The sequence below is a fragment of the Urtica dioica genome, unplaced genomic scaffold, assembly GCF_054948205.1.
Source record: "Urtica dioica subsp. dioica isolate 48M unplaced genomic scaffold, U.dioica_male_clone48M_v1_H2 Urtica_dioica_male_H2_contig_17, whole genome shotgun sequence".
NCBI lineage: Eukaryota > Viridiplantae > Streptophyta > Magnoliopsida > Rosales > Urticaceae > Urtica > Urtica dioica.
Window position 1 is genome coordinate 224,000 of NW_028297219.1, and position 25,769 is coordinate 249,768.

Below are 25,769 nucleotides of genomic sequence, written 5' to 3' on the forward strand. Positions count from 1 at the left end.
TGGCTTTTGGGAGTCGCGGCGTTGATTCTTATATAGATAATGCGCGCTAATGTTTGCGGATGCGATCATACCAGCACTAATGCACCGGATCCCATCAGAACTCCGAAGTTAAGCGTGCTTGGGCGAGAGTAGTACTAGGATGGGTGACCTCGTGGGAAGTCCTCGTGTTGCATCCCTCTTTTTTTGCGAATTATTTTTTTCGGAGGCCGAAACGATGGAATTTCACCAAAAATCGCTCCGAGCCTTGTTCAAATGCTCGTTTACGCATACAATTCACCGGTGAAAGTCGAAATTCCGGACCGAGGGCGAAATTTACGATTTTACCCTTCCCCCGTTCACCTTGTCGGAATTTCGCCGATCACTCTTCCGAAACCGTCCCAACGCGAAGATCGCGAAAAGTTATTAGGAATTCATATATTTTATGTGATTTTTGGTGCACCGAAGACGTAGTTATGGCTTTTGGGAGTCGCGGCGTTGATTCTTATATAGATAATGCGCGCTAATGCTTGCGGATGCAATCATACCAGCACTAATGCACCGGATCCCATCAGAACTCCGAAGTTAAGCGTGCTTGGGCGAGAGTAGTACTAGGATGGGTGACCTCCTGGGAAGTCCTCGTGTTGCATCCCTCTTTTTTTGCGAATTATTTTTTTCGGAGGCCGAAACGATGGAATTTCACCAAAAATCGCTCCGAGCCTTGTTCAAATGCCCGTTTACGCTTACAATTCACCGGTGAAAGTCGAAATTCCGGACCGAGGGCGAAATTTACGATTTTACCCTTCCCCCGTTCACCTTGTCGGAATTTCGCCGATCACTCTTCCGAAACCGTCCCAACGCGAAGATCGCGAAAAGTTATTAGGAATTCATATATTTTATGTGATTTTTGGTGCACCGAAGACGTAGTTATGGCTTTTGGGAGTCGCGTCGTTGATTCTTATATAGATAATGCGCGCTAATGCTTGCGGATGCGATCATACCAGTACTAATGCACCGGATCCCATCAGAACTCCGAAGTTAAGCGTGCTTGGGCGAGAGTAGTAATAGGATGGGTGACCTCCTGGGAAGTCCTCGTGTTGCATCCCTCTTTTTTTGCGAATTATTTTTTTCGGAGGCCGAAACGATGGAATTTCACCAAAAATCGCTCCGAGTCTTGTTCAAATGCCCGTTTACGCTTACAATTCACCGGTGAAAGTCGAAATTCCGGACCGAGGGCGAAATTTACGATTTTACCCTTCCCCCGTTCACCTTGTCGGAATTTCGACGATCACTCTTCCGAAACCGTCCCAACGCAAAGATCGCGAAAAGTTATTAGGAATTCATATATTTTATGTGATTTTTGGTGCACCGAAGACGTAGTTATGGCTTTTGGGAGTCGCGGCGTTGATTCTTATATAGATAATGCGCGCTAATGCTTGCGGATGCGATCATACCAGCACTAATGCATCGGATCCCATCAGAACTCCGAAGTTAAGCGTGCTTGGGCGAGAGTAGTACTAGGATGGGTGACCTCCTGGGAAGTCCTCGTGTTGCATCCCTCTTTTTTTGCGAATTATTTTTTTCGGAGGCCGAAACGATGGAATTTCACCAAAAATCGCTCCGAGCCTTGTTCAAATGCCCGTTTACGCATACAATTCACCGGTGAAAGTCGAAATTCCGGACCGAGGGCGAAATTTACGATTTTACCCTTCCCCCGTTCACCTTGTCGGAATTTCGCCGATCACTCTTCCGAAACCGTCCCAACGCGAAGATCGCGAAAAGTTATTAGGAATTCATATATTTTATGTGATTTTTGGTGCACCGAAGACGTAGTTATGGCTTTTGGGAGTCGCGGCGTTGATTCTTATATAGATAATGCGCGCTAATGCTTGCGGATGCGATCATACCAGCACTAATGCACCGGATCCCATCAGAACTCCGAAGTTAAGTGTGCTTGGGCGAGAGTAGTACTAGGATGGGTGACCTCCTGGGAAGTCCTCGTGTTGCAAACCTCTTTTTTTGCGAATTATTTTTGTCGGAGGCCGAAACGTTGGAATTTCACCAAAAATCGCTCCGAGTCTTGTTCAAATGCCCGTTTACGCTTACAATTCACCGGTGAAAGTCGAAATTCCGGACCGAGGGCGAATTTACGATTTTACCCTTCCCCCGTTCACATTGTCGGAATTTCGCCGATCACTCTTCCGAAACCGTCCCAACGCGAAGATCGCGAAAAGTTATTAGGAATTCATATATTTTATGTGATTTTTGGTGCACCGAAGACGTAGTTATGGCTTTCGGGAGTCGCGGCGTTGATTCTTATATAGATAATGCGCGCTAATGCTTGCGGATGCGATCATACCAGCACTAATGCACCGGATCCCATCAGAACTCCGAAGTTAAGCGTGCTTGGGCGAGAGTAGTACTAGGATGGGTGACCTCCTGGGAAGTCCTCGTGTTGCATCCCTCTTTTTTTGCGAATTATTTTTTTCGGAGGCCGAAACGATGGAATTTCACCAAAAATCGCTCCGAGCCTTGTTCAAATGCCCGTTTACGCATACAATTCACCGGTGAAAGTCGAAATTCCGGACCGAGGGCGAAATTTACGATTTTACCCTTCCCCCGTTCACCTTGTCGGAATTTCGCCGATCACTCTTCCGAAACCGTCCCAACGCGAAGATCGCGAAAAGTTATTAGGAATTCATATATTTTATGTGATTTTTGGTGCACCGAAGACGTAGTTATGGCTTTTGGGAGACGCGGCGTTGATTCTTATATAGATAATGCGCGCTAATGCTTGCGGATGCGATCATACCAGCACTAATGCACCGGATCCCATCAGAACTCCGAAGTTAAGCGTGCTTGGGCGAGAGTAGTACTAGGATGGGTGACCTCCTGGGAAGTCCTCGTGTTGCATCCCTCTTTTTTTGCGAATTATTTTTTTCGGAGGCCGAAACGATGGAATTTCACCAAAAATCGCTCCGAGCCTTGTTCAAATGCCCGTTTACGCATACAATTCACCGGTGAAAGTCGAAATTCCGGACCGAGGGCGAAATTTACGATTTTACCCTTCCCCCGTTCACCTTGTCGGAATTTCGCCGATCACTCTTCCGAAACCGTCCCAACGCGAAGATCGCGAAAAGTTATTAGGAATTCATATATTTTATGTGATTTTTGGTGCACCGAAGACGTAGTTATGGCTTTTGGGAGACGCGGCGTTGATTCTTATATAGATAATGCGCGCTAATGCTTGCGGATGCGATCATACCAGTACTAATGCACCGGATCCCATCAGAACTCCGAAGTTAAGCGTGCTTGGGCGAGAGTAGTAATAGGATGGGTGACCTCCTGGGAAGTCCTCGTGTTGCATCCCTCTTTTTTTGCGAATTATTTTTTTCGGAGGCCGAAACGATGGAATTTCACCAAAAATCGCTCCGAGCCTTGTTCAAATGCCCGTTTACGCTTACAATTCACCGGTGAAAGTCGAAATTCCGGACCGAGGGCGAAATTTACGATTTTACCCTTCCCCCGTTCACCTTGTCGGAATTTCGCCGATCACTCTTCCGAAACCGTCCCAACGCGAAGATCGCGAAAAGTTATTAGGAATTCATATATTTTATGTGATTTTTGGTGCACCGAAGACGTAGTTATGGCTTTTGGGAGTCGCGTCGTTGATTCTTATATAGATAATGCGCGCTAATGCTTGCGGATGCGATCATACCAGTACTAATGCACCGGATCCCATCAGAACTCCGAAGTTAAGCGTGCTTGGGCGAGAGTAGTAATAGGATGGGTGACCTCCTGGGAAGTCCTCGTGTTGCATCCCTCTTTTTTTGCGAATTATTTTTTTCGGAGGCCGAAACGATGGAATTTCACCAAAAATCGCTCCGAGTCTTGTTCAAATGCCCGTTTACGCTTACAATTCACCGGTGAAAGTCGAAATTCCGGACCGAGGGCGAAATTTACGATTTTACCCTTCCCCCGTTCACCTTGTCGGAATTTCGACGATCACTCTTCCGAAACCGTCCCAACGCAAAGATCGCGAAAAGTTATTAGGAATTCATATATTTTATGTGATTTTTGGTGCACCGAAGACGTAGTTATGGCTTTTGGGAGTCGCGGCGTTGATTCTTATATAGATAATGCGCGCTAATGCTTGCGGATGCGATCATACCAGCACTAATGCATCGGATCCCATCAGAACTCCGAAGTTAAGCGTGCTTGGGCGAGAGTAGTACTAGGATGGGTGACCTCCTGGGAAGTCCTCGTGTTGCATCCCTCTTTTTTTGCGAATTATTTTTTTCGGAGGCCGAAACGATGGAATTTCACCAAAAATCGCTCCGAGCCTTGTTCAAATGCCCGTTTACGCATACAATTCACCGGTGAAAGTCGAAATTCCGGACCGAGGGCGAAATTTACGATTTTACCCTTCCCCCGTTCACCTTGTCGGAATTTCGCCGATCACTCTTCCGAAACCGTCCCAACGCGAAGATCGCGAAAAGTTATTAGGAATTCATATATTTTATGTGATTTTTGGTGCACCGAAGACGTAGTTATGGCTTTTGGGAGTCGCGGCGTTGATTCTTATATAGATAATGCGCGCTAATGCTTGCGGATGCGATCATACCAGCACTAATGCACCGGATCCCATCAGAACTCCGAAGTTAAGTGTGCTTGGGCGAGAGTAGTACTAGGATGGGTGACCTCCTGAGAAGTCCTCGTGTTGCAAACCTCTTTTTTTGCGAATTATTTTTGTCGGAGGCCGAAACGTTGGAATTTCACCAAAAATGCTCCGAGTCTTGTTCAAATGCCCGTTTACGCTTACAATTCACCGGTGAAAGTCGAAATTCCGGACCGAGGGCGAAATTTACGATTTTACCCTTCCCCCGTTCACCTTGTCGGAATTTCGCCGATCACTCTTCCGAAACCGTCCCAACGCGAAGATCGCGAAAAGTTATTAGGAATTCATATATTTTATGTGATTTTTGGTGCACCGAAGACGTAGTTATGGCTTTTGGGAGTCGCGGCGTTGATTCTTATATAGATAATGCGCGCTAATGCTTGCGGATGCGATCATACCAGCACTAATGCACCGGATCCCATCAGAACTCCGAAGTTAAGTGTGCTTGGGCGAGAGTAGTACTAGGATGGGTGACCTCCTGGGAAGTCCTCGTGTTGCATCCCTCTTTTTTTGCGAATTATTTTTTTCGGAGGCCGAAACGATGGAATTTCACCAAAAATCGCTCCGAGCCTTGTTCAAATGCTCGTTTACGCATACAATTCACCGGTGAAAGTCGAAATTCCGGACCGAGGGCGAAATTTACGATTTTACCCTTCCCCCGTTCACCTTGTCGGAATTTCGCCGATCACTCTTCCGAAACCGTCCCAACGCGAAGATCGCGAAAAGTTATTAGGAATTCATATATTTTATGTGATTTTTGGTGCACCGAAGACGTAGTTATGGCTTTTGGGAGACGCGGCGTTGATTCTTATATAGATAATGCGCGCTAATGCTTGCGGATGCGATCATACCAGCACTAATGCACCGGATCCCATCAGAACTCCGAAGTTAAGCGTGCTTGGGCGAGAGTAGTACTAGGATGGGTGACCTCCTGGGAAGTCCTCGTGTTGCATCCCTCTTTTTTTGCGAATTATTTTTTTCGGAGGCCGAAACGATGGAATTTCACCAAAAATCGCTCCGAGCCTTGTTCAAATGCCCGTTTACGTTTACAATTCACCGGTGAAAGTCGAAATTCCGGACCGAGGGCGAAATTTACGATTTTACCCTTCCCCCGTTCACCTTGTCGGAATTTCGCCGATCACTCTTCCGAAACCGTCCCAACGCGAAGATCGCGAAAAGTTATTAGGAATTCATATATTTTATGTGATTTTTGGTGCACCGAAGACGTAGTTATGGCTTTTGGGAGTCGCGTCGTTGATTCTTATATAGATAATGCGCGCTAATGCTTGCGGATGCGATCATACCAGTACTAATGCACCGGATCCCATCAGAACTCCGAAGTTAAGCGTGCTTGGGCGAGAGTAGTAATAGGATGGGTGACCTCCTGGGAAGTCCTCGTGTTGCATCCCTCTTTTTTTGCGAATTATTTTTTTCGGAGGCCGAAACGATGGAATTTCACCAAAAATCGCTCCGAGTCTTGTTCAAATGCCCGTTTACGCTTACAATTCACCGGTGAAAGTCGAAATTCCGGACCGAGGGCGAAATTTACGATTTTACCCTTCCCCCGTTCACCTTGTCGGAATTTCGACGATCACTCTTCCGAAACCGTCCCAACGCAAAGATCGCGAAAAGTTATTAGGAATTCATATATTTTATGTGATTTTTGGTGCACCGAAGACGTAGTTATGGCTTTTGGGAGTCGCGGCGTTGATTCTTATATAGATAATGCGCGCTAATGCTTGCGGATGCGATCATACCAGCACTAATGCATCGGATCCCATCAGAACTCCGAAGTTAAGCGTGCTTGGGCGAGAGTAGTACTAGGATGGGTGACCTCCTGGGAAGTCCTCGTGTTGCATCCCTCTTTTTTTGCGAATTATTTTTTTCGGAGGCCGAAACGATGGAATTTCACCAAAAATCGCTCCGAGCCTTGTTCAAATGCCCGTTTACGCATACAATTCACCGGTGAAAGTCGAAATTCCGGACCGAGGGCGAAATTTACGATTTTACCCTTCCCCCGTTCACCTTGTCGGAATTTCGCCGATCACTCTTCCGAAACCGTCCCAACGCGAAGATCGCGAAAAGTTATTAGGAATTCATATATTTTATGTGATTTTTGGTGCACCGAAGACGTAGTTATGGCTTTTGGGAGTCGCGGCGTTGATTCTTATATAGATAATGCGCGCTAATGCTTGCGGATGCGATCATACCAGCACTAATGCACCGGATCCCATCAGAACTCCGAAGTTAAGTGTGCTTGGGCGAGAGTAGTACTAGGATGGGTGACCTCCTGGGAAGTCCTCGTGTTGCAAACCTCTTTTTTTGCGAATTATTTTTGTCGGATGCCGAAACGTTGGAATTTCACCAAAAATCGCTCCGAGTCTTGTTCAAATGCCCGTTTACGCTTACAATTCACCGGTGAAAGTCGAAATTCCGGACCGAGGGCGAAATTTACGATTTTACCCTTCCCCCGTTCACCTTGTCGGAATTTCGACGATCACTCTTCCGAAACCGTCCCAACGCAAAGATCGCGAAAAGTTATTAGGAATTCATATATTTTATGTGATTTTTGGTGCACCGAAGACGTAGTTATGGCTTTTGGGAGTCGCGGCGTTGATTCTTATATAGATAATGCGCGCTAATGCTTGCGGATGCGATCATACCAGCACTAATGCATCGGATCCCATCAGAACTCCGAAGTTAAGCGTGCTTGGGCGAGAGTAGTACTAGGATGGGTGACCTCCTGGGAAGTCCTCGTGTTGCATCTCTCTTTTTTTGCGAATTATTTTTTTCGGAGGCCGAAACGATGGAATTTCACCAAAAATCGCTCCGAGCCTTGTTCAAATGCCCGTTTACGCATACAATTCACCGGTGAAAGTCGAAATTTCGGACCGAGGGCGAAATTTACGATTTTACCCTTCCCCCGTTCACCTTGTCGGAATTTCGCCGATCACTCTTCCGAAACCGTCCCAACGCGAAGATCGCGAAAAGTTATTAGGAATTCATATATTTTATGTGATTTTTGGTGCACCGAAGACGTAGTTATGGCTTTTGGGAGTCGCGGCGTTGATTCTTATATAGATAATGCGCGCTAATGCTTGCGGATGCGATCATACCAGCACTAATGCACCGGATCCCATCAGAACTCCGAAGTTAAGTGTGCTTGGGCGAGAGTAGTACTAGGATGGGTGACCTCCTGGGAAGTCCTCGTGTTGCATCCCTCTTTTTTTGCGAATTATTTTTTTCGGAGGCCGAAACGATGGAATTTCACCAAAAATCGCTCCGAGCCTTGTTCAAATGCTCGTTTACGCATACAATTCACCGGTGAAAGTCGAAATTCCGGACCGAGGGCGAAATTTACGATTTTACCCTTCCCCCGTTCACCTTGTCGGAATTTCGCCGATCACTCTTCCGAAACCGTCCCAACGCGAAGATCGCGAAAAGTTATTAGGAATTCATATATTTTATGTGATTTTTGGTGCACCGAAGACGTAGTTATGGCTTTTGGGAGACGCGGCGTTGATTCTTATATAGATAATGCGCGCTAATGCTTGCGGATGCGATCATACCAGCACTAATGCACCGGATCCCATCAGAACTCCGAAGTTAAGCGTGCTTGGGCGAGAGTAGTACTAGGATGGGTGACCTCCTGGGAAGTCCTCGTGTTGCATCCCTCTTTTTTTGCGAATTATTTTTTTCGGAGGCCGAAACGATGGAATTTCACCAAAAATCGCTCCGAGCCTTGTTCAAATGCCCGTTTACGCTTACAATTCACCGGTGAAAGTCGAAATTCCGGACCGAGGGCGAAATTTACGATTTTACCCTTCCCCCGTTCACCTTGTCGGAATTTCGCCGATCACTCTTCCGAAACCGTCCCAACGCGAAGATCGCGAAAAGTTATTAGGAATTCATATATTTTATGTGATTTTTGGTGCACCGAAGACGTAGTTATGGCTTTTGGGAGACGCGGCGTTGATTCTTATATAGATAATGCGCGCTAATGCTTGCGGATGCGATCATACCAGCACTAATGCACCGGATCCCATCAGAACTCCGAAGTTAAGCGTGCTTGGGCGAGAGTAGTACTAGGATGGGTGACCTCCTGGGAAGTCCTCGTGTTGCATCCCTCTTTTTTTGCGAATTATTTTTTTCGGAGGCCGAAACGATGGAATTTCACCAAAAATCGCTCCGAGCCTTGTTCAAATGCCCGTTTACGCTTACAATTCACCGGTGAAAGTCGAAATTCCGGACCGAGGGCGAAATTTACGATTTTACCCTTCCCCCGTTCACCTTGTCGGGATTTCGCCGATCACTCTTCCGAAACCGTCCCAACGCGAAGATCGCGAAAAGTTATTAGGAATTCATATATTTTATGTGATTTTTGGTGCACCGAAGACGTAGTTATGGCTTTTGGGAGTCGCGGCGTTGATTCTTATATAGATAATGCGCGCTAATGCTTGCGGATGCGATCATACCAGCACTAATGCACCGGATCCCATCAGAACTCCGAAGTTAAGTGTGCTTGGGCGAGAGTAGTACTAGGATGGGTGACCTCCTGGGAAGTCCTCGTGTTGCAAACCTCTTTTTTTGCGAATTATTTTTGTCGGAGGCCGAAACGTTGGAATTTCACCAAAAATCGCTCCGAGTCTTGTTCAAATGCCCGTTTACGCTTACAATTCACCGGTGAAAGTCGAAATTCCGGACCGAGGGCGAAATTTACGATTTTACCCTTCCCCCGTTCACCTTGTCGGAATTTCGCCGATCACTCTTCCGAAACCATCCCAACGCGAAGATCGCGAAAAGTTATTAGGAATTCATATATTTTATGTGATTTTTGGTGCACCGAAGACGTAGTTATGGCTTTTGGGAGTCGCGGCGTTGATTCTTATATAGATAATGCGCGCTAATGCTTGCGGATGCGATCATACCAGCACTAATGCACCGGATCCCATCAGAACTCCGAAGTTAAGCGTGCTTGGGCGAGAGTAGTACTAGGATGGGTGACCTCCTGGGAAGTCCTCGTGTTGCATCCCTCTTTTTTTGCGAATTATTTTTTTCGGAGGCCGAAACGATGGAATTTCACCAAAAATCGCTCCGAGCCTTGTTCAAATGCCCGTTTACGCATACAATTCACCGGTGAAAGTCGAAATTCCGGACCGAGGGCGAAATTTACGATTTTACCCTTCCCCCGTTCACCTTGTCGGAATTTCGCCGATCACTCTTCCGAAACCGTCCCAACGCGAAGATCGCGAAAAGTTATTAGAAATTCATATATTTTATGTGATTTTTGGTGCACCGAAGACGTAGTTATGGCTTTTGGGAGTCGCGGCGTTGATTCTTATATAGATAATGCGCGCTAATACTTGCGGATGCGATCATACCAGCACTAATGCACCGGATCCCATCAGAACTCCGAAGTTAAGTGTGCTTGGGCGAGAGTAGTACTAGGATGGGTGACCTCCTGGGAAGTCCTCGTGTTGCAAACCTCTTTTTTTGCGAATTATTTTTGTCGGAGGCCGAAACGTTGGAATTTCACCAAAAATCGCTCCGAGTCTTGTTCAAATGCCCGTTTACGCTTACAATTCACCGGTGAAAGTCGAAATTCCGGACCGAGGGCGAAATTTACGATTTTACCCTTCCCCCGTTCACCTTGTCGGAATTTCGCCGATCACTCTTCCGAAACCGTCCCAACGCGAAGATCGCGAAAAGTTATTAGGAATTCATATATTTTATGTGATTTTTGGTGCACCGAAGACGTAGTTATGGCTTTTGGGAGTCGCGGCGTTGATTCTTATATAGATAATGCGCGCTAATGCTTGCGGATGCGATCATACCAGCACTAATGCACCGGATCCCATCAGAACTCCGAAGTTAAGCGTGCTTGGGCGAGAGTAGTACTAGGATGGGTGACCTCCTGGGAAGTCCTCGTGTTGCATCCCTCTTTTTTTGCGAATTATTTTTTTCGGAGGCCGAAACGATGGAATTTCACCAAAAATCGCTCCGAGCCTTGTTCAAATGCCCGTTTACGCTTACAATTCACCGGTGAAAGTCGAAATTCCGGACCGAGGGCGAAATTTACGATTTTACCCTTCCCCCGTTCACCTTGTCGGAATTTCGCCGATCACTCTTCCGAAACCGTCCCAACGCGAAGATCGCGAAAAGTTATTAGGAATTCATATATTTTATGTGATTTTTGGTGCACCGAAGACGTAGTTATGGCTTTTGGGAGTCGCGGCGTTGATTCTTATATAGATAATGCGCGCTAATGCTTGCGGATGCGATCATACCAGCACTAATGCACCGGATCCCATCAGAACTCCGAAGTTAAGCGTGCTTGGGCGAGAGTAGTACTAGGATGGGTGACCTCCTGGGAAGTCCTCGTGTTGCATCCCTCTTTTTTTGCGAATTATTTTTTTCGGAGGCCGAAACGATGGAATTTCACCAAAAATCGCTCCGAGCCTTGTTCAAATGCCCGTTTACGCATACAATTCACCGGTGAAAGTCGAAATTCAGGACCGAGGGCGAAATTTACGATTTTACCCTTCCCCCGTTCACCTTGTCGGAATTTCGCCGATCACTCTTCCGAAACCGTCCCAACGCGAAGATCGCGAAAAGTTATTATGAATTCATATATTTTATGTGATTTTTGGTGCACCGAAGACGTAGTTATGGCTTTCGGGAGTCGCGGCGTTGATTCTTATATAGATAATGCGCGCTAATGCTTGCGGATGCGATCATACCAGCACTAATGCACCGGATCCCATCAGAACTCCGAAGTTAAGCTTGCTTGGGCGAGAGTAGTACTAGGATGGTTGACCTCCTGGGAAGTCCTCGTGTTGCATCCCTCTTTTTTGCGAATTATTTTTGTCGGAGGCCGAAACGTTGGAATTTCACCAAAAATCGCTCCGAGTCTTGTTCAAATGCCCGTTTACGCTTACAATTCACCGGTGAAAGTCGAAATTCCGGACCGAGGGCGAAATTTACGATTTTACCCTTCCCCCGTTCACCTTGTCGGAATTTCGCCGATCACTCTTCCGAAACCGTCCCAACGCGAAGATCGCGAAAAGTTATTAGGAATTCATATATTTTATGTGATTTTTGGTGCACCGAAGACGTAGTTATGGCTTTTGGGAGTCGCGGCGTTGATTCTTATATAGATAATGCGCGCTAATGCTTGCGGATGCGATCATACCAGCACTAATGCACCGGATCCCATCAGAACTCCGAAGTTAAGCGTGCTTGGGCGAGAGTAGTACTAGGATGGGTGACCTCCTGGGAAGTCCTCGTGTTGCATCCCTCTTTTTTTGCGAATTATTTTTGTCGGAGGCCGAAACGTTGGAATTTCACCAAAAATCGCTCCGAGTCTTGTTCAACTGCCCGTTTACGCTTACAATTCACCGGTGAAAGTCGAAATTCCGGACCGAGGGCGAAATTTACGATTTTACCCTTCCCCCGTTCACCTTGTCGGAATTTCGCCGATCACTCTTCCGAAACCGTCCCAACGCGAAGATCGCGAAAAGTTATTAGGAATTCATATATTTTATGTGATTTTTGGTGCACCGAAGACGTAGTTATGACTTTTGGGAGTCGCGGCGTTGATTCTTATATAGATAATGCGCGCTAATGCTTGCGGATGCGATCATACCAGCACTAATGCACCGGATCTCATCAGAACTCCGAAGTTAAGCGTGCTTGGGCGAGAGTAGTACTAGGATGGGTGACCTCCTGGGAAGTCCTCGTGTTGCATCCCTCTTTTTTTGCGAATTATTTTTTTCGGAGGCCGAAACGATGGAATTTCACCAAAAATCGCTCCGAGCCTTGTTCAAATGCCCGTTTACGCATACAATTCACCGGTGAAAGTCGAAATTCCGGACCGAGGGCGAAATTTATGATTTTACCCTTCCCCCGTTCACCTTGTCGGAATTTCGCCGATCACTCTTCCGAAACCATCCCAACGCGAAGATCGCGAAAAGTTATTAGGAATTCATATATTTTATGTGATTTTTGGTGCACCGAAGACGTAGTTATGGCTTTTGGGAGTCGCGGCGTTGATTCTTATATAGATAATGCGCGCTAATGCTTGCGGATGCGATCATACCAGCACTAATGCACCGGATCCCATCAGAACTCCGAAGTTAAGCGTGCTTGGGCGAGAGTAGTACTAGGATGGGTGACCTCCTGGGAAGTCCTCGTGTTGCATCCCTCTTTTTTTGCGAATTATTTTTGTCGGAGGCCGAAACGTTGGAATTTCACCAAAAATCGCTCCGAGTCTTGTTCAAATGCCCGTTTACGCTTACAATTCACCGGTGAAAGTCGAAATTCCGGACCGAGGGCGAAATTTACGATTTTACCCTTCCCCCGTTCACCTTGTCGGAATTTCGCCGATCACTCTTCCGAAACCGTCCCAACGCGAAGATCGCGAAAAGTTATTAGGAATTCATATATTTTATGTGATTTTTGGTGCACCGAAGACGTAGTTATGGCTTTTGGGAGTCGCGGCGTTGATTCTTATATAGATAATGCGCGCTAATGCTTGCGGATGCGATCATACCAGCACTAATGCACCGGATCCCATCAGAACTCCGAAGTTAAGCGTGCTTGGGCGAGAGTAGTACTAGGATGGGTGACCTCCTGGGAAGTCCTCGTGTTGCATCCCTCTTTTTTTGCGAATTATTTTTTTCGGAGGCCGAAACGATGGAATTTCACCAAAAATCGCTCCGAGCCTTGTTCAAATGCCCGTTTACGCATACAATTCACCGGTGAAAGTCGAAATTCCGGACCGAGGGCGAAATTTATGATTTTACCCTTCCCCCGTTCACCTTGTCGGAATTTCGCCGATCACTCTTCCGAAACCATCCCAACGCGAAGATCGCGAAAAGTTATTAGGAATTCATATATTTTATGTGATTTTTGGTGCACCGAAGACGTAGTTATGGCTTTTGGGAGTCGCGGCGTTGATTCTTATATAGATAATGCGCGCTAATGCTTGCGGATGCGATCATACCAGCACTAATGCACCGGATCCCATCAGAACTCCGAAGTTAAGCGTGCTTGGGCGAGAGTAGTACTAGGATGGGTGACCTCCTGGGAAGTCCTCGTGTTGCATCCCTCTTTTTTTGCGAATTATTTTTGTCGGAGGCCGAAACGTTGGAATTTCACCAAAAATCGCTCCGAGTCTTGTTCAAATGCCCGTTTACGCTTACAATTCACCGGTGAAAGTCGAAATTCCGGACCGAGGGCGAAATTTACGATTTTACCCTTCCCCCGTTCACCTTGTCGGAATTTCGCCGATCACTCTTCCGAAACCGTCCCAACGCGAAGATCGCGAAAAGTTATTAGGAATTCATATATTTTATGTGATTTTTGGTGCACCGAAGACGTAGTTATGGCTTTTGGGAGTCGCGGCGTTGATTCTTATATAGATAATGCGCGCTAATGCTTGCGGATGCGATCATACCAGCACTAATGCACCGGATCCCATCAGAACTCCGAAGTTAAGCGTGCTTGGGCGAGAGTAGTACTAGGATGGGTGACCTCCTGGGAAGTCCTCGTGTTGCATCCCTCTTTTTTTGCGAATTATTTTTTTCGGAGGCCGAAACGATGGAATTTCACCAAAAATCGCTCCGAGCCTTGTTCAAATGCCCGTTTACGCATACAATTCACCGGTGAAAGTCGAAATTCCAGACCGAGGGCGAAATTTATGATTTTACCCTTCCCCCGTTCACCTTGTCGGAATTTCGCCGATCACTCTTCCGAAACCGTCCCAACGCGAAGATCGCGAAAAGTTATTAGGAATTCATATATTTTATGTGATTTTTGGTGCACCGAAGACGTAGTTATGGCTTTTGGGAATCGCGGCGTTGATTCTTATATATATAATGCGCGCTAATGCTTGCGGATGCGATCATACCAGCACTAATGCACCGGATCCCATCAGAACTCCGAAGTTAAGCTTGCTTGGGCGAGAGTAGTACTAGGATGGGTGACCTCCTGGGAAGTCCTCGTGTTGCATCCCTCTTTTTTTGCGAATTATTTTTGTCGGAGGCCGAAACGTTGGAATTTCACCAAAAATCGCTCCGAGTCTTGTTCAAATGCCCGTTTACGCTTACAATTCACCGGTGAAAGTCGAAATTCCGGACCGAGGGCGAAATTTACGATTTTACCCTTCCCCCGTTCACCTTGTCGGAATTTCGCCGATCACTCTTCCGAAACCGTCCCAACGCGAAGATCGCGAAAAGTTATTAGGAATTCATATATTTTATGTGATTTTTGGTGCACCGAAGACGTAGTTATGGCTTTTGGGAGTCGCGGCGTTGATTCTTATATAGATAATGCGCGCTAATGCTTGCGGATGCGATCATACCAGCACTAATGCACCGGATCCCATCAGAACTCCGAAGTTAAGCGTGCTTGGGCGAGAGTAGTACTAGGATGGGTGACCTCCTGGGAAGTCCTCGTGTTGCATCCCTCTTTTTTTGCGAATTATTTTTGTCGGAGGCCGAAACGTTGGAATTTCACCAAAAATCGCTCCGAGTCTTGTTCAACTGCCCGTTTACGCTTACAATTCACCGGTGAAAGTCGAAATTCCGGACCGAGGGCGAAATTTACGATTTTACCCTTCCCCCGTTCACCTTGTCGGAATTTCGCCGATCACTCTTCCGAAACCGTCCCAACGCGAAGATCGCGAAAAGTTATTAGGAATTCATATATTTTATGTGATTTTTGGTGCACCGAAGACGTAGTTATGACTTTTGGGAGTCGCGGCGTTGATTCTTATATAGATAATGCGCGCTAATGCTTGCGGATGCGATCATACCAGCACTAATGCACCGGATCCCATCAGAACTCCGAAGTTAAGCGTGCTTGGGCGAGAGTAGTACTAGGATGGGTGACCTCCTGGGAAGTCCTCGTGTTGCATCCCTCTTTTTTTGCGAATTATTTTTTTCGGAGGCCGAAACGATGGAATTTCACCAAAAATCGCTCCGAGCCTTGTTCAAATGCCCGTTTACGCATACAATTCACCGGTGAAAGTCGAAATTCCGGACCGAGGGCGAAATTTATGATTTTACCCTTCCCCCGTTCACCTTGTCGGAATTTCGCCGATCACTCTTCCGAAACCATCCCAACGCGAAGATCGCGAAAAGTTATTAGGAATTCATATATTTTATGTGATTTTTGGTGCACCGAAGACGTAGTTATGGCTTTTGGGAGTCGCGGCGTTGATTCTTATATAGATAATGCGCGCTAATGCTTGCGGATGCGATCATACCAGCACTAATGCACCGGATCCCATCAGAACTCCGAAGTTAAGCGTGCTTGGGCGAGAGTAGTACTAGGATGGGTGACCTCCTGGGAAGTCCTCGTGTTGCATCCCTCTTTTTTTGCGAATTATTTTTGTCGGAGGCCGAAACGTTGGAATTTCACCAAAAATCGCTCCGAGTCTTGTTCAAATGCCCGTTTACGCTTACAATTCACCGGTGAAAGTCGAAATTCCGAACCGAGGGCGAAATTTACGATTTTACCCTTCCCCCGTTCACCTTGTCGGAATTTCGCCGATCACTCTTCCGAAACCGTCCCAACGCGAAGATCGCGAAAAGTTATTAGGAATTCATATATTTTATGTGATTTTTGGTGCACCGAAGACGTAGTTATGGCTTTTGGGAGTCGCGGCGTTGATTCTTATATAGATAATGCGCGCTAATGCTTGCGGATGCGATCATACCAGCACTAATGCACCGGATCCCATCAGAACTCCGAAGTTAAGCTTGCTTGGGCGAGAGTAGTACTAGGATGGTTGACCTCCTGGGAAGTCCTCGTGTTGCATCCCTCTTTTTTGCGAATTATTTTTGTCGGAGGCCGAAACGTTGGAATTTCACCAAAAATCGCTCCGAGTCTTGTTCAAATGCCCGTTTACGCTTACAATTCACCGGTGAAAGTCGAAATTCCGGACCGAGGGCGAAATTTACGATTTTACCCTTCCCCCGTTCACCTTGTCGGAATTTCGCCGATCACTCTTCCGAAACCGTCCCAACGCGAAGATCGCGAAAAGTTATTAGGAATTCATATATTTTATGTGATTTTTGGTGCACCGAAGACGTAGTTATGGCTTTTGGGAGTCGCGGCGTTGATTCTTATATAGATAATGCGCGCTAATGCTTGCGGATGCGATCATACCAGCACTAATGCACCGGATCCCATCAGAACTCCGAAGTTAAGCGTGCTTGGGCGAGAGTAGTACTAGGATGGGTGACCTCCTGGGAAGTCCTCGTGTTGCATCCCTCTTTTTTTGCGAATTATTTTTGTCGGAGGCCGAAACGTTGGAATTTCACCAAAAATCGCTCCGAGTCTTGTTCAACTGCCCGTTTACGCTTACAATTCACCGGTGAAAGTCGAAATTCCGGACCGAGGGCGAAATTTACGATTTTACCCTTCCCCCGTTCACCTTGTCGGAATTTCGCCGATCACTCTTCCGAAACCGTCCCAACGCGAAGATCGCGAAAAGTTATTAGGAATTCATATATTTTATGTGATTTTTGGTGCACCGAAGACGTAGTTATGGCTTTTGGGAGTCGCGGCGTTGATTCTTATATAGATAATGCGCGCTAATGCTTGCGGATGCGATCATACCAGCACTAATGCACCGGATCCCATCAGAACTCCGAAGTTAAGCGTGCTTGGGCGAGAGTAGTACTAGGATGGGTGACCTCCTGGGAAGTCCTCGTGTTGCATCCCTCTTTTTTTGCGAATTATTTTTGTCGGAGGCCGAAACGTTGGAATTTCACCAAAAATCGCTCCGAGTCTTGTTCAACTGCCCGTTTACGCTTACAATTCACCGGTGAAAGTCGAAATTCCGGACCGAGGGCGAAATTTACGATTTTACCCTTCCCCCGTTCACCTTGTCGGAATTTCGCCGATCACTCTTCCGAAACCGTCCCAACGCGAAGATCGCGAAAAGTTATTAGGAATTCATATATTTTATGTGATTTTTGGTGCACCGAAGACGTAGTTATGACTTTTGGGAGTCGCGGCGTTGATTCTTATATAGATAATGCGCGCTAATGCTTGCGGATGCGATCATACCAGCACTAATGCACCGGATCCCATCAGAACTCCGAAGTTAAGCGTGCTTGGGCGAGAGTAGTACTAGGATGGGTGACCTCCTGGGAAGTCCTCGTGTTGCATCCCTCTTTTTTTGCGAATTATTTTTTTCGGAGGCCGAAACGATGGAATTTCACCAAAAATCGCTCCGAGCCTTGTTCAAATGCCCGTTTACGCATACAATTCACCGGTGAAAGTCGAAATTCCGGACCGAGGGCGAAATTTATGATTTTACCCTTCCCCCGTTCACCTTGTCGGAATTTCGCCGATCACTCTTCCGAAACCATCCCAACGCGAAGATCGCGAAAAGTTATTAGGAATTCATATATTTTATGTGATTTTTGGTGCACCGAAGACGTAGTTATGGCTTTTGGGAGTCGCGGCGTTGATTCTTATATAGATAATGCGCGCTAATGCTTGCGGATGCGATCATACCAGCACTAATGCACCGGATCCCATCAGAACTCCGAAGTTAAGCGTGCTTGGGCGAGAGTAGTACTAGGATGGGTGACCTCCTGGGAAGTCCTCGTGTTGCATCCCTCTTTTTTTGCGAATTATTTTTGTCGGAGGCCGAAACGTTGGAATTTCACCAAAAATCGCTCCGAGTCTTGTTCAAATGCCCGTTTACGCTTACAATTCACCGGTGAAAGTCGAAATTCCGAACCGAGGGCGAAATTTACGATTTTACCCTTCCCCCGTTCACCTTGTCGGAATTTCGCCGATCACTCTTCCGAAACCGTCCCAACGCGAAGATCGCGAAAAGTTATTAGGAATTCATATATTTTATGTGATTTTTGGTGCACCGAAGACGTAGTTATGGCTTTTGGGAGTCGCGGCGTTGATTCTTATATAGATAATGCGCGCTAATGCTTGCGGATGCGATCATACCAGCACTAATGCACCGGATCCCATCAGAACTCCGAAGTTAAGCTTGCTTGGGCGAGAGTAGTACTAGGATGGTTGACCTCCTGGGAAGTCCTCGTGTTGCATCCCTCTTTTTTGCGAATTATTTTTGTCGGAGGCCGAAACGTTGGAATTTCACCAAAAATCGCTCCGAGTCTTGTTCAAATGCCCGTTTACGCTTACAATTCACCGGTGAAAGTCGAAATTCCGGACCGAGGGCGAAATTTACGATTTTACCCTTCCCCCGTTCACCTTGTCGGAATTTCGCCGATCACTCTTCCGAAACCGTCCCAACGCGAAGATCGCGAAAAGTTATTAGGAATTCATATATTTTATGTGATTTTTGGTGCACCGAAGACGTAGTTATGGCTTTTGGGAGTCGCGGCGTTGATTCTTATATAGATAATGCGCGCTAATGCTTGCGGATGCGATCATACCAGCACTAATGCACCGGATCCCATCAGAACTCCGAAGTTAAGCGTGCTTGGGCGAGAGTAGTACTAGGATGGGTGACCTCCTGGGAAGTCCTCGTGTTGCATCCCTCTTTTTTTGCGAATTATTTTTGTCGGAGGCCGAAACGTTGGAATTTCACCAAAAATCGCTCCGAGTCTTGTTCAACTGCCCGTTTACGCTTACAATTCACCGGTGAAAGTCGAAATTCCGGACCGAGGGCGAAATTTACGATTTTACCCTTCCCCCGTTCACCTTGTCGGAATTTCGCCGATCACTCTTCCGAAACCGTCCCAACGCGAAGATCGCGAAAAGTTATTAGGAATTCATATATTTTATGTGATTTTTGGTGCACCGAAGACGTAGTTATGACTTTTGGGAGTCGCGGCGTTGATTCTTATATAGATAATGCGCGCTAATGCTTGCGGATGCGATCATACCAGCACTAATGCACCGGATCTCATCAGAACTCCGAAGTTAAGCGTGCTTGGGCGAGAGTACTACTAGGATGGGTGACCTCCTGGGAAGTCCTCGTGTTGCATCCCTCTTTTTTTGCGAATTATTTTTTTCGGAGGCCGAAACGATGGAATTTCACCAAAAATCGCTCCGAGCCTTGTTCAAATGCCCGTTTACGCATACAATTCACCGGTGAAAGTCGAAATTCCGGACCGAGGGCGAAATTTATGATTTTACCCTTCCCCCGTTCACCTTGTCGGAATTTCGCCGATCACTCTTCCGAAACCATCCCAACGCGAAGATCGCGAAAAGTTATTAGGAATTCATATATTTTATGTGATTTTTGGTGCACCGAAGACGTAGTTATGGCTTTTGGGAGTCGCGGCGTTGATTCTTATATAGATAATGCGCGCTAATGCTTGCGGATGCGATCATACCAGCACTAATGCACCGGATCCCATCAGAACTCCGAAGTTAAGCGTGCTTGGGCGAGAGTAGTACTAGGATGGGTGACCTCCTGGGAAGTCCTCGTGTTGCATCCCTCTTTTTTTGCGAATTATTTTTGTCGGAGGCCGAAACGTTGGAATTTCACCAAAAATCGCTCCGAGTCTTGTTCAAATGCCCGTTTACGCTTACAATTCACCGGTGAAAGTCGAAATTCCGGACCGAGGGCGAAATTTACGATTTTACCCTTCCCCCGTTCACCTTGTCGGAATTTCGCCGATCACTCTTCCGAAACCGTCCCAACGCGAAGATCGCGAAAAGTTATTAGGAATTCATATATTTTATGTGATTTTTGGTGGACCGAAGACGTAGTTATGGCTTTTGGGAGTCGCGGCGTTGATTCTTATATAGATAATGCGCGCTAATGCTTGCGGATGCGATCATACCAGCACTAATGCACCGGATCCCATCAGAACTCCGAAGTTAAGCGTGCTTGGGCGAGAGTAGTACTAGGATGGGTGACCTCCTGGGAAGTCCTCGTGTTGCATCCCTCTTTTTTTGCGAATTATTTTTTTCGGAGGCCGAAACGATGGAATTTCACCAAAAATCGCTCCGAGCCTTGTTCAAATGCCCGTTTACGCATACAATTCACCGGTGAAAGTCGAAATTCCAGACCGAGGGCGAAATTTATGATTTTACCCTTCCCCCGTTCACCTTGTCGGAATTTCGCCGATCACTCTTCCGAAACCGTCCCAACGCGAAGATCGCGAAAAGTTATTAGGAATTCATATATTTTATGTGATTTTTGGTGCACCGAAGACGTAGTTATGGCTTTTGGGAATCGCGGCGTTGATTCTTATATATATAATGCGCGCTAATGCTTGCGGATGCGATCATACCAGCACTAATGCACCGGATCCCATCAGAACTCCGAAGTTAAGCTTGCTTGGGCGAGAGTAGTACTAGGATGGGTGACCTCCTGGGAAGTCCTCGTGTTGCATCCCTCTTTTTTTGCGAATTATTTTTGTCGGAGGCCGAAACGTTGGAATTTCACCAAAAATCGCTCCGAGTCTTGTTCAAATGCCCGTTTACGCTTACAATTCACCGGTGAAAGTCGAAATTCCGGACCGAGGGCGAAATTTACGATTTTACCCTTCCCCCGTTCACCTTGTCGGAATTTCGCCGATCACTCTTCCGAAACCGTCCCAACGCGAAGATCGCGAAAAGTTATTAGGAATTCATATATTTTATGTGATTTTTGGTGCACCGAAGACGTAGTTATGGCTTTTGGGAGTCGCGGCGTTGATTCTTATATAGATAATGCGCGCTAATGCTTGCGGATGCGATCATACCAGCACTAATGCACCGGATCCCATCAGAACTCCGAAGTTAAGCGTGCTTGGGCGAGAGTAGTACTAGGATGGGTGACCTCCTGGGAAGTCCTCGTGTTGCATCCCTCTTTTTTTGCGAATTATTTTTGTCGGAGGCCGAAACGTTGGAATTTCACCAAAAATCGCTCCGAGTCTTGTTCAACTGCCCGTTTACGCTTACAATTCACCGGTGAAAGTCGAAATTCCGGACCGAGGGCGAAATTTACGATTTTACCCTTCCCCCGTTCACCTTGTCGGAATTTCGCCGATCACTCTTCCGAAACCGTCCCAACGCGAAGATCGCGAAAAGTTATTAGGAATTCATATATTTTATGTGATTTTTGGTGCACCGAAGACGTAGTTATGACTTTTGGGAGTCGCGGCGTTGATTCTTATATAGATAATGCGCGCTAATGCTTGCGGATGCGATCATACCAGCACTAATGCACCGGATCCCATCAGAACTCCGAAGTTAAGCGTGCTTGGGCGAGAGTAGTACTAGGATGGGTGACCTCCTGGGAAGTCCTCGTGTTGCATCCCTCTTTTTTTGCGAATTATTTTTTTCGGAGGCCGAAACGATGGAATTTCACCAAAAATCGCTCCGAGCCTTGTTCAAATGCCCGTTTACGCATACAATTCACCGGTGAAAGTCGAAATTCCGGACCGAGGGCGAAATTTATGATTTTACCCTTCCCCCGTTCACCTTGTCGGAATTTCGCCGATCACTCTTCCGAAACCATCCCAACGCGAAGATCGCGAAAAGTTATTAGGAATTCATATATTTTATGTGATTTTTGGTGCACCGAAGACGTAGTTATGGCTTTTGGGAGTCGCGGCGTTGATTCTTATATAGATAATGCGCGCTAATGCTTGCGGATGCGATCATACCAGCACTAATGCACCGGATCCCATCAGAACTCCGAAGTTAAGCGTGCTTGGGCGAGAGTAGTACTAGGATGGGTGACCTCCTGGGAAGTCCTCGTGTTGCATCCCTCTTTTTTTGCGAATTATTTTTGTCGGAGGCCGAAACGTTGGAATTTCACCAAAAATCGCTCCGAGTCTTGTTCAAATGCCCGTTTACGCTTACAATTCACCGGTGAAAGTCGAAATTCCGGACCGAGGGCGAAATTTACGATTTTACCCTTCCCCCGTTCACCTTGTCGGAATTTCGCCGATCACTCTTCCGAAACCGTCCCAACGCGAAGATCGCGAAAAGTTATTAGGAATTCATATATTTTATGTGATTTTTGGTGCACCGAAGACGTAGTTATGGCTTTTGGGAGTCGCGGCGTTGATTCTTATATAGATAATGCGCGCTAATGCTTGCGGATGCGATCATACCAGCACTAATGCACCGGATCCCATCAGAACTCCGAAGTTAAGCGTGCTTGGGCGAGAGTAGTACTAGGATGGGTGACCTCCTGGGAAGTCCTCGTGTTGCATCCCTCTTTTTTTGCGAATTATTTTTTTCGGAGGCCGAAACGATGGAATTTCACCAAAAATCGCTCCGAGCCTTGTTCAAATGCCCGTTTACGCATACAATTCACCGGTGAAAGTCGAAATTCCAGACCGAGGGCGAAATTTATGATTTTACCCTTCCCCCGTTCACCTTGTCGGAATTTCGCCGATCACTCTTCCGAAACCGTCCCAACGCGAAGATCGCGAAAAGTTATTAGGAATTCATATATTTTATGTGATTTTTGGTGCACCGAAGACGTAGTTATGGCTTTTGGGAATCGCGGCGTTGATTCTTATATATATAATGCGCGCTAATGCTTGCGGATGCGATCATACCAGCACTAATGCACCGGATCCCATCAGAACTCCGAAGTTAAGCTTGCTTGGGCGAGAGTAGTACTAGGATGGGTGACCTCCTGGGAAGTCCTCGTGTTGCATCCCTCTTTTTTTGCGAATTATTTTTGTCGGAGGCCGAAACGTTGGAATTTCACCAAAAATCGCTCCGAGTCTTGTTCAAATGCCCGTTTACGCTTACAATTCACCGGTGAAAGTCGAAATTCCGGACCGAGGGCGAAATTTACGATTTTACCCTTCCCCCGTTCACCTTGTCGGAATTTCGCCGATCACTCTTCCGAAACCGTCCCAACGCGAAGATCGCGAAAAGTTATTAGGAATTCATATATTTTATGTGATTTTTGGTGCACCGAAGACGTAGTTATGGCTTTTGGGAGTCGCGGCGTTGATTCTTATATAGATAATGCGCGCTAATGCTTGCGGATGCGATCATACCAGCACTAATGCACCGGATCCCATCAGAACTCCGAAGTTAAGCGTGCTTGGGCGAGAGTAGTACTAGGATGGGTGACCTCCTGGGAAGTCCTCGTGTTGCATCCCTCTTTTTTTGCGAATTATTTTTGTCGGAGGCCGAAACGTTGGAATTTCACCAAAAATCGCTCCGAGTCTTGTTCAACTGCCCGTTTACGCTTACAATTCACCGGTGAAAGTCGAAATTCCGGACCGAGGGCGAAATTTACGATTTTACCCTTCCCCCGTTCACCTTGTCGGAATTTCGCCGATCACTCTTCCGAAACCGTCCCAACGCGAAGATCGCGAAAAGTTATTAGGAATTCATATATTTTATGTGATTTTTGGTGCACCGAAGACGTAGTTATGACTTTTGGGAGTCGCGGCGTTGATTCTTATATAGATAATGCGCGCTAATGCTTGCGGATGCGATCATACCAGCACTAATGCACCGGATCCCATCAGAACTCCGAAGTTAAGCGTGCTTGGGCGAGAGTAGTACTAGGATGGGTGACCTCCTGGGAAGTCCTCGTGTTGCATCCCTCTTTTTTTGCGAATTATTTTTTTCGGAGGCCGAAACGATGGAATTTCACCAAAAATCGCTCCGAGCCTTGTTCAAATGCCCGTTTACGCATACAATTCACCGGTGAAAGTCGAAATTCCGGACCGAGGGCGAAATTTATGATTTTACCCTTCCCCCGTTCACCTTGTCGGAATTTCGCCGATCACTCTTCCGAAACCATCCCAACGCGAAGATCGCGAAAAGTTATTAGGAATTCATATATTTTATGTGATTTTTGGTGCACCGAAGACGTAGTTATGGCTTTTGGGAGTCGCGGCGTTGATTCTTATATAGATAATGCGCGCTAATGCTTGCGGATGCGATCATACCAGCACTAATGCACCGGATCCCATCAGAACTCCGAAGTTAAGCGTGCTTGGGCGAGAGTAGTACTAGGATGGGTGACCTCCTGGGAAGTCCTCGTGTTGCATCCCTCTTTTTTTGCGAATTATTTTTGTCGGAGGCCGAAACGTTGGAATTTCACCAAAAATCGCTCCGAGTCTTGTTCAAATGCCCGTTTACGCTTACAATTCACCGGTGAAAGTCGAAATTCCGGACCGAGGGCGAAATTTACGATTTTACCCTTCCCCCGTTCACCTTGTCGGAATTTCGCCGATCACTCTTCCGAAACCGTCCCAACGCGAAGATCGCGAAAAGTTATTAGGAATTCATATATTTTATGTGATTTTTGGTGCACCGAAGACGTAGTTATGGCTTTTGGGAGTCGCGGCGTTGATTCTTATATAGATAATGCGCGCTAATGCTTGCGGATGCGATCATACCAGCACTAATGCACCGGATCCCATCAGAACTCCGAAGTTAAGCGTGCTTGGGCGAGAGTAGTACTAGGATGGGTGACCTCCTGGGAAGTCCTCGTGTTGCATCCCTCTTTTTTTGCGAATTATTTTTTTCGGAGGCCGAAACGATGGAATTTCACCAAAAATCGCTCCGAGCCTTGTTCAAATGCCCGTTTACGCATACAATTCACCGGTGAAAGTCGAAATTCCAGACCGAGGGCGAAATTTATGATTTTACCCTTCCCCCGTTCACCTTGTCGGAATTTCGCCGATCACTCTTCCGAAACCGTCCCAACGCGAAGATCGCGAAAAGTTATTAGGAATTCATATATTTTATGTGATTTTTGGTGCACCGAAGACGTAGTTATGGCTTTTGGGAATCGCGGCGTTGATTCTTATATATATAATGCGCGCTAATGCTTGCGGATGCGATCATACCAGCACTAATGCACCGGATCCCATCAGAACTCCGAAGTTAAGCTTGCTTGGGCGAGAGTAGTACTAGGATGGGTGACCTCCTGGGAAGTCCTCGTGTTGCATCCCTCTTTTTTTGCGAATTATTTTTGTCGGAGGCCGAAACGTTGGAATTTCACCAAAAATCGCTCCGAGTCTTGTTCAAATGCCCGTTTACGCTTACAATTCACCGGTGAAAGTCGAAATTCCGGACCGAGGGCGAAATTTACGATTTTACCCTTCCCCCGTTCACCTTGTCGGAATTTCGCCGATCACTCTTCCGAAACCGTCCCAACGCGAAGATCGCGAAAAGTTATTAG

The 25,769-nt window shown here is 46.7% G+C and overlaps 57 non-coding genes across 57 annotated transcripts; all 57 read left to right on the forward strand.

Moving 5' to 3' along the window:
• Positions 1 to 57: 57 nt before the first annotated feature.
• LOC149376823 (5S ribosomal RNA) lies at positions 58 to 176 on the forward strand. The gene has a single exon (XR_016295080.1). It is a non-coding gene; the product is annotated as a 5S ribosomal RNA (ribosomal RNA).
• A 334-nt stretch (positions 177 to 510) lies between these two features.
• LOC149376824 (5S ribosomal RNA) lies at positions 511 to 629 on the forward strand. Its single transcript, XR_016295098.1, has one exon. It is a non-coding gene; the product is annotated as a 5S ribosomal RNA (ribosomal RNA).
• Positions 630 to 963: 334 nt separating this feature from the next.
• Positions 964 to 1,082, forward strand: LOC149376825 (5S ribosomal RNA). The gene has a single exon (XR_016295312.1). It is a non-coding gene; the product is annotated as a 5S ribosomal RNA (ribosomal RNA).
• Positions 1,083 to 1,416: 334 nt separating this feature from the next.
• On the forward strand, positions 1,417 to 1,535 carry LOC149376826 (5S ribosomal RNA). Its single transcript, XR_016295195.1, has one exon. It is a non-coding gene; the product is annotated as a 5S ribosomal RNA (ribosomal RNA).
• Positions 1,536 to 1,869: 334 nt separating this feature from the next.
• On the forward strand, positions 1,870 to 1,988 carry LOC149376827 (5S ribosomal RNA). Its single transcript, XR_016294795.1, has one exon. It is a non-coding gene; the product is annotated as a 5S ribosomal RNA (ribosomal RNA).
• A 333-nt stretch (positions 1,989 to 2,321) lies between these two features.
• On the forward strand, positions 2,322 to 2,440 carry LOC149376828 (5S ribosomal RNA). Its single transcript, XR_016295013.1, has one exon. It is a non-coding gene; the product is annotated as a 5S ribosomal RNA (ribosomal RNA).
• Positions 2,441 to 2,774: 334 nt separating this feature from the next.
• LOC149376829 (5S ribosomal RNA) lies at positions 2,775 to 2,893 on the forward strand. The gene has a single exon (XR_016295014.1). It is a non-coding gene; the product is annotated as a 5S ribosomal RNA (ribosomal RNA).
• Positions 2,894 to 3,227: 334 nt separating this feature from the next.
• On the forward strand, positions 3,228 to 3,346 carry LOC149376830 (5S ribosomal RNA). Its single transcript, XR_016295313.1, has one exon. It is a non-coding gene; the product is annotated as a 5S ribosomal RNA (ribosomal RNA).
• A 334-nt stretch (positions 3,347 to 3,680) lies between these two features.
• On the forward strand, positions 3,681 to 3,799 carry LOC149376831 (5S ribosomal RNA). The gene has a single exon (XR_016295314.1). It is a non-coding gene; the product is annotated as a 5S ribosomal RNA (ribosomal RNA).
• A 334-nt stretch (positions 3,800 to 4,133) lies between these two features.
• On the forward strand, positions 4,134 to 4,252 carry LOC149376832 (5S ribosomal RNA). Its single transcript, XR_016295197.1, has one exon. It is a non-coding gene; the product is annotated as a 5S ribosomal RNA (ribosomal RNA).
• A 334-nt stretch (positions 4,253 to 4,586) lies between these two features.
• Positions 4,587 to 4,705, forward strand: LOC149376833 (5S ribosomal RNA). The gene has a single exon (XR_016294804.1). It is a non-coding gene; the product is annotated as a 5S ribosomal RNA (ribosomal RNA).
• Positions 4,706 to 5,038: 333 nt separating this feature from the next.
• Positions 5,039 to 5,157, forward strand: LOC149376834 (5S ribosomal RNA). The gene has a single exon (XR_016295111.1). It is a non-coding gene; the product is annotated as a 5S ribosomal RNA (ribosomal RNA).
• A 334-nt stretch (positions 5,158 to 5,491) lies between these two features.
• Positions 5,492 to 5,610, forward strand: LOC149376835 (5S ribosomal RNA). The gene has a single exon (XR_016295015.1). It is a non-coding gene; the product is annotated as a 5S ribosomal RNA (ribosomal RNA).
• Positions 5,611 to 5,944: 334 nt separating this feature from the next.
• On the forward strand, positions 5,945 to 6,063 carry LOC149376836 (5S ribosomal RNA). The gene has a single exon (XR_016295316.1). It is a non-coding gene; the product is annotated as a 5S ribosomal RNA (ribosomal RNA).
• A 334-nt stretch (positions 6,064 to 6,397) lies between these two features.
• Positions 6,398 to 6,516, forward strand: LOC149376837 (5S ribosomal RNA). The gene has a single exon (XR_016295198.1). It is a non-coding gene; the product is annotated as a 5S ribosomal RNA (ribosomal RNA).
• A 334-nt stretch (positions 6,517 to 6,850) lies between these two features.
• On the forward strand, positions 6,851 to 6,969 carry LOC149376838 (5S ribosomal RNA). Its single transcript, XR_016294796.1, has one exon. It is a non-coding gene; the product is annotated as a 5S ribosomal RNA (ribosomal RNA).
• A 334-nt stretch (positions 6,970 to 7,303) lies between these two features.
• Positions 7,304 to 7,422, forward strand: LOC149376839 (5S ribosomal RNA). Its single transcript, XR_016295265.1, has one exon. It is a non-coding gene; the product is annotated as a 5S ribosomal RNA (ribosomal RNA).
• A 334-nt stretch (positions 7,423 to 7,756) lies between these two features.
• Positions 7,757 to 7,875, forward strand: LOC149376840 (5S ribosomal RNA). Its single transcript, XR_016295112.1, has one exon. It is a non-coding gene; the product is annotated as a 5S ribosomal RNA (ribosomal RNA).
• Positions 7,876 to 8,209: 334 nt separating this feature from the next.
• On the forward strand, positions 8,210 to 8,328 carry LOC149376841 (5S ribosomal RNA). Its single transcript, XR_016295016.1, has one exon. It is a non-coding gene; the product is annotated as a 5S ribosomal RNA (ribosomal RNA).
• A 334-nt stretch (positions 8,329 to 8,662) lies between these two features.
• Positions 8,663 to 8,781, forward strand: LOC149376842 (5S ribosomal RNA). The gene has a single exon (XR_016295017.1). It is a non-coding gene; the product is annotated as a 5S ribosomal RNA (ribosomal RNA).
• A 334-nt stretch (positions 8,782 to 9,115) lies between these two features.
• Positions 9,116 to 9,234, forward strand: LOC149376843 (5S ribosomal RNA). Its single transcript, XR_016294797.1, has one exon. It is a non-coding gene; the product is annotated as a 5S ribosomal RNA (ribosomal RNA).
• A 334-nt stretch (positions 9,235 to 9,568) lies between these two features.
• LOC149376844 (5S ribosomal RNA) lies at positions 9,569 to 9,687 on the forward strand. Its single transcript, XR_016295019.1, has one exon. It is a non-coding gene; the product is annotated as a 5S ribosomal RNA (ribosomal RNA).
• Positions 9,688 to 10,021: 334 nt separating this feature from the next.
• On the forward strand, positions 10,022 to 10,140 carry LOC149376845 (5S ribosomal RNA). Its single transcript, XR_016294798.1, has one exon. It is a non-coding gene; the product is annotated as a 5S ribosomal RNA (ribosomal RNA).
• A 334-nt stretch (positions 10,141 to 10,474) lies between these two features.
• LOC149376846 (5S ribosomal RNA) lies at positions 10,475 to 10,593 on the forward strand. Its single transcript, XR_016295020.1, has one exon. It is a non-coding gene; the product is annotated as a 5S ribosomal RNA (ribosomal RNA).
• A 334-nt stretch (positions 10,594 to 10,927) lies between these two features.
• Positions 10,928 to 11,046, forward strand: LOC149376847 (5S ribosomal RNA). Its single transcript, XR_016295021.1, has one exon. It is a non-coding gene; the product is annotated as a 5S ribosomal RNA (ribosomal RNA).
• Positions 11,047 to 11,380: 334 nt separating this feature from the next.
• On the forward strand, positions 11,381 to 11,499 carry LOC149376848 (5S ribosomal RNA). Its single transcript, XR_016295319.1, has one exon. It is a non-coding gene; the product is annotated as a 5S ribosomal RNA (ribosomal RNA).
• A 333-nt stretch (positions 11,500 to 11,832) lies between these two features.
• LOC149376849 (5S ribosomal RNA) lies at positions 11,833 to 11,951 on the forward strand. The gene has a single exon (XR_016295022.1). It is a non-coding gene; the product is annotated as a 5S ribosomal RNA (ribosomal RNA).
• A 334-nt stretch (positions 11,952 to 12,285) lies between these two features.
• LOC149376850 (5S ribosomal RNA) lies at positions 12,286 to 12,404 on the forward strand. Its single transcript, XR_016295159.1, has one exon. It is a non-coding gene; the product is annotated as a 5S ribosomal RNA (ribosomal RNA).
• Positions 12,405 to 12,738: 334 nt separating this feature from the next.
• Positions 12,739 to 12,857, forward strand: LOC149376851 (5S ribosomal RNA). The gene has a single exon (XR_016295023.1). It is a non-coding gene; the product is annotated as a 5S ribosomal RNA (ribosomal RNA).
• Positions 12,858 to 13,191: 334 nt separating this feature from the next.
• On the forward strand, positions 13,192 to 13,310 carry LOC149376852 (5S ribosomal RNA). The gene has a single exon (XR_016295024.1). It is a non-coding gene; the product is annotated as a 5S ribosomal RNA (ribosomal RNA).
• Positions 13,311 to 13,644: 334 nt separating this feature from the next.
• Positions 13,645 to 13,763, forward strand: LOC149376853 (5S ribosomal RNA). Its single transcript, XR_016295025.1, has one exon. It is a non-coding gene; the product is annotated as a 5S ribosomal RNA (ribosomal RNA).
• A 334-nt stretch (positions 13,764 to 14,097) lies between these two features.
• Positions 14,098 to 14,216, forward strand: LOC149376854 (5S ribosomal RNA). The gene has a single exon (XR_016295026.1). It is a non-coding gene; the product is annotated as a 5S ribosomal RNA (ribosomal RNA).
• A 334-nt stretch (positions 14,217 to 14,550) lies between these two features.
• On the forward strand, positions 14,551 to 14,669 carry LOC149376855 (5S ribosomal RNA). Its single transcript, XR_016295216.1, has one exon. It is a non-coding gene; the product is annotated as a 5S ribosomal RNA (ribosomal RNA).
• Positions 14,670 to 15,003: 334 nt separating this feature from the next.
• Positions 15,004 to 15,122, forward strand: LOC149376856 (5S ribosomal RNA). The gene has a single exon (XR_016295027.1). It is a non-coding gene; the product is annotated as a 5S ribosomal RNA (ribosomal RNA).
• Positions 15,123 to 15,456: 334 nt separating this feature from the next.
• On the forward strand, positions 15,457 to 15,575 carry LOC149376857 (5S ribosomal RNA). Its single transcript, XR_016295028.1, has one exon. It is a non-coding gene; the product is annotated as a 5S ribosomal RNA (ribosomal RNA).
• Positions 15,576 to 15,909: 334 nt separating this feature from the next.
• On the forward strand, positions 15,910 to 16,028 carry LOC149376858 (5S ribosomal RNA). The gene has a single exon (XR_016295030.1). It is a non-coding gene; the product is annotated as a 5S ribosomal RNA (ribosomal RNA).
• Positions 16,029 to 16,362: 334 nt separating this feature from the next.
• On the forward strand, positions 16,363 to 16,481 carry LOC149376859 (5S ribosomal RNA). The gene has a single exon (XR_016295320.1). It is a non-coding gene; the product is annotated as a 5S ribosomal RNA (ribosomal RNA).
• Positions 16,482 to 16,814: 333 nt separating this feature from the next.
• Positions 16,815 to 16,933, forward strand: LOC149376860 (5S ribosomal RNA). Its single transcript, XR_016295031.1, has one exon. It is a non-coding gene; the product is annotated as a 5S ribosomal RNA (ribosomal RNA).
• Positions 16,934 to 17,267: 334 nt separating this feature from the next.
• LOC149376861 (5S ribosomal RNA) lies at positions 17,268 to 17,386 on the forward strand. The gene has a single exon (XR_016295032.1). It is a non-coding gene; the product is annotated as a 5S ribosomal RNA (ribosomal RNA).
• A 334-nt stretch (positions 17,387 to 17,720) lies between these two features.
• LOC149376862 (5S ribosomal RNA) lies at positions 17,721 to 17,839 on the forward strand. The gene has a single exon (XR_016295033.1). It is a non-coding gene; the product is annotated as a 5S ribosomal RNA (ribosomal RNA).
• Positions 17,840 to 18,173: 334 nt separating this feature from the next.
• Positions 18,174 to 18,292, forward strand: LOC149376863 (5S ribosomal RNA). Its single transcript, XR_016295034.1, has one exon. It is a non-coding gene; the product is annotated as a 5S ribosomal RNA (ribosomal RNA).
• A 334-nt stretch (positions 18,293 to 18,626) lies between these two features.
• Positions 18,627 to 18,745, forward strand: LOC149376864 (5S ribosomal RNA). Its single transcript, XR_016295322.1, has one exon. It is a non-coding gene; the product is annotated as a 5S ribosomal RNA (ribosomal RNA).
• A 333-nt stretch (positions 18,746 to 19,078) lies between these two features.
• On the forward strand, positions 19,079 to 19,197 carry LOC149376865 (5S ribosomal RNA). Its single transcript, XR_016295035.1, has one exon. It is a non-coding gene; the product is annotated as a 5S ribosomal RNA (ribosomal RNA).
• A 334-nt stretch (positions 19,198 to 19,531) lies between these two features.
• On the forward strand, positions 19,532 to 19,650 carry LOC149376866 (5S ribosomal RNA). The gene has a single exon (XR_016295323.1). It is a non-coding gene; the product is annotated as a 5S ribosomal RNA (ribosomal RNA).
• Positions 19,651 to 19,984: 334 nt separating this feature from the next.
• LOC149376867 (5S ribosomal RNA) lies at positions 19,985 to 20,103 on the forward strand. The gene has a single exon (XR_016295036.1). It is a non-coding gene; the product is annotated as a 5S ribosomal RNA (ribosomal RNA).
• Positions 20,104 to 20,437: 334 nt separating this feature from the next.
• Positions 20,438 to 20,556, forward strand: LOC149376868 (5S ribosomal RNA). The gene has a single exon (XR_016295037.1). It is a non-coding gene; the product is annotated as a 5S ribosomal RNA (ribosomal RNA).
• A 334-nt stretch (positions 20,557 to 20,890) lies between these two features.
• LOC149376869 (5S ribosomal RNA) lies at positions 20,891 to 21,009 on the forward strand. The gene has a single exon (XR_016295217.1). It is a non-coding gene; the product is annotated as a 5S ribosomal RNA (ribosomal RNA).
• Positions 21,010 to 21,343: 334 nt separating this feature from the next.
• LOC149376870 (5S ribosomal RNA) lies at positions 21,344 to 21,462 on the forward strand. Its single transcript, XR_016295038.1, has one exon. It is a non-coding gene; the product is annotated as a 5S ribosomal RNA (ribosomal RNA).
• Positions 21,463 to 21,796: 334 nt separating this feature from the next.
• On the forward strand, positions 21,797 to 21,915 carry LOC149376871 (5S ribosomal RNA). The gene has a single exon (XR_016295039.1). It is a non-coding gene; the product is annotated as a 5S ribosomal RNA (ribosomal RNA).
• Positions 21,916 to 22,249: 334 nt separating this feature from the next.
• On the forward strand, positions 22,250 to 22,368 carry LOC149376872 (5S ribosomal RNA). The gene has a single exon (XR_016295041.1). It is a non-coding gene; the product is annotated as a 5S ribosomal RNA (ribosomal RNA).
• A 334-nt stretch (positions 22,369 to 22,702) lies between these two features.
• Positions 22,703 to 22,821, forward strand: LOC149376873 (5S ribosomal RNA). Its single transcript, XR_016295042.1, has one exon. It is a non-coding gene; the product is annotated as a 5S ribosomal RNA (ribosomal RNA).
• A 334-nt stretch (positions 22,822 to 23,155) lies between these two features.
• Positions 23,156 to 23,274, forward strand: LOC149376874 (5S ribosomal RNA). Its single transcript, XR_016295218.1, has one exon. It is a non-coding gene; the product is annotated as a 5S ribosomal RNA (ribosomal RNA).
• A 334-nt stretch (positions 23,275 to 23,608) lies between these two features.
• Positions 23,609 to 23,727, forward strand: LOC149376875 (5S ribosomal RNA). Its single transcript, XR_016295043.1, has one exon. It is a non-coding gene; the product is annotated as a 5S ribosomal RNA (ribosomal RNA).
• A 334-nt stretch (positions 23,728 to 24,061) lies between these two features.
• Positions 24,062 to 24,180, forward strand: LOC149376876 (5S ribosomal RNA). Its single transcript, XR_016295044.1, has one exon. It is a non-coding gene; the product is annotated as a 5S ribosomal RNA (ribosomal RNA).
• Positions 24,181 to 24,514: 334 nt separating this feature from the next.
• Positions 24,515 to 24,633, forward strand: LOC149376877 (5S ribosomal RNA). Its single transcript, XR_016295045.1, has one exon. It is a non-coding gene; the product is annotated as a 5S ribosomal RNA (ribosomal RNA).
• A 334-nt stretch (positions 24,634 to 24,967) lies between these two features.
• Positions 24,968 to 25,086, forward strand: LOC149376878 (5S ribosomal RNA). Its single transcript, XR_016295046.1, has one exon. It is a non-coding gene; the product is annotated as a 5S ribosomal RNA (ribosomal RNA).
• Positions 25,087 to 25,420: 334 nt separating this feature from the next.
• On the forward strand, positions 25,421 to 25,539 carry LOC149376879 (5S ribosomal RNA). The gene has a single exon (XR_016295220.1). It is a non-coding gene; the product is annotated as a 5S ribosomal RNA (ribosomal RNA).
• The last annotated feature ends 230 nt before the right edge of the window (positions 25,540 to 25,769 follow it).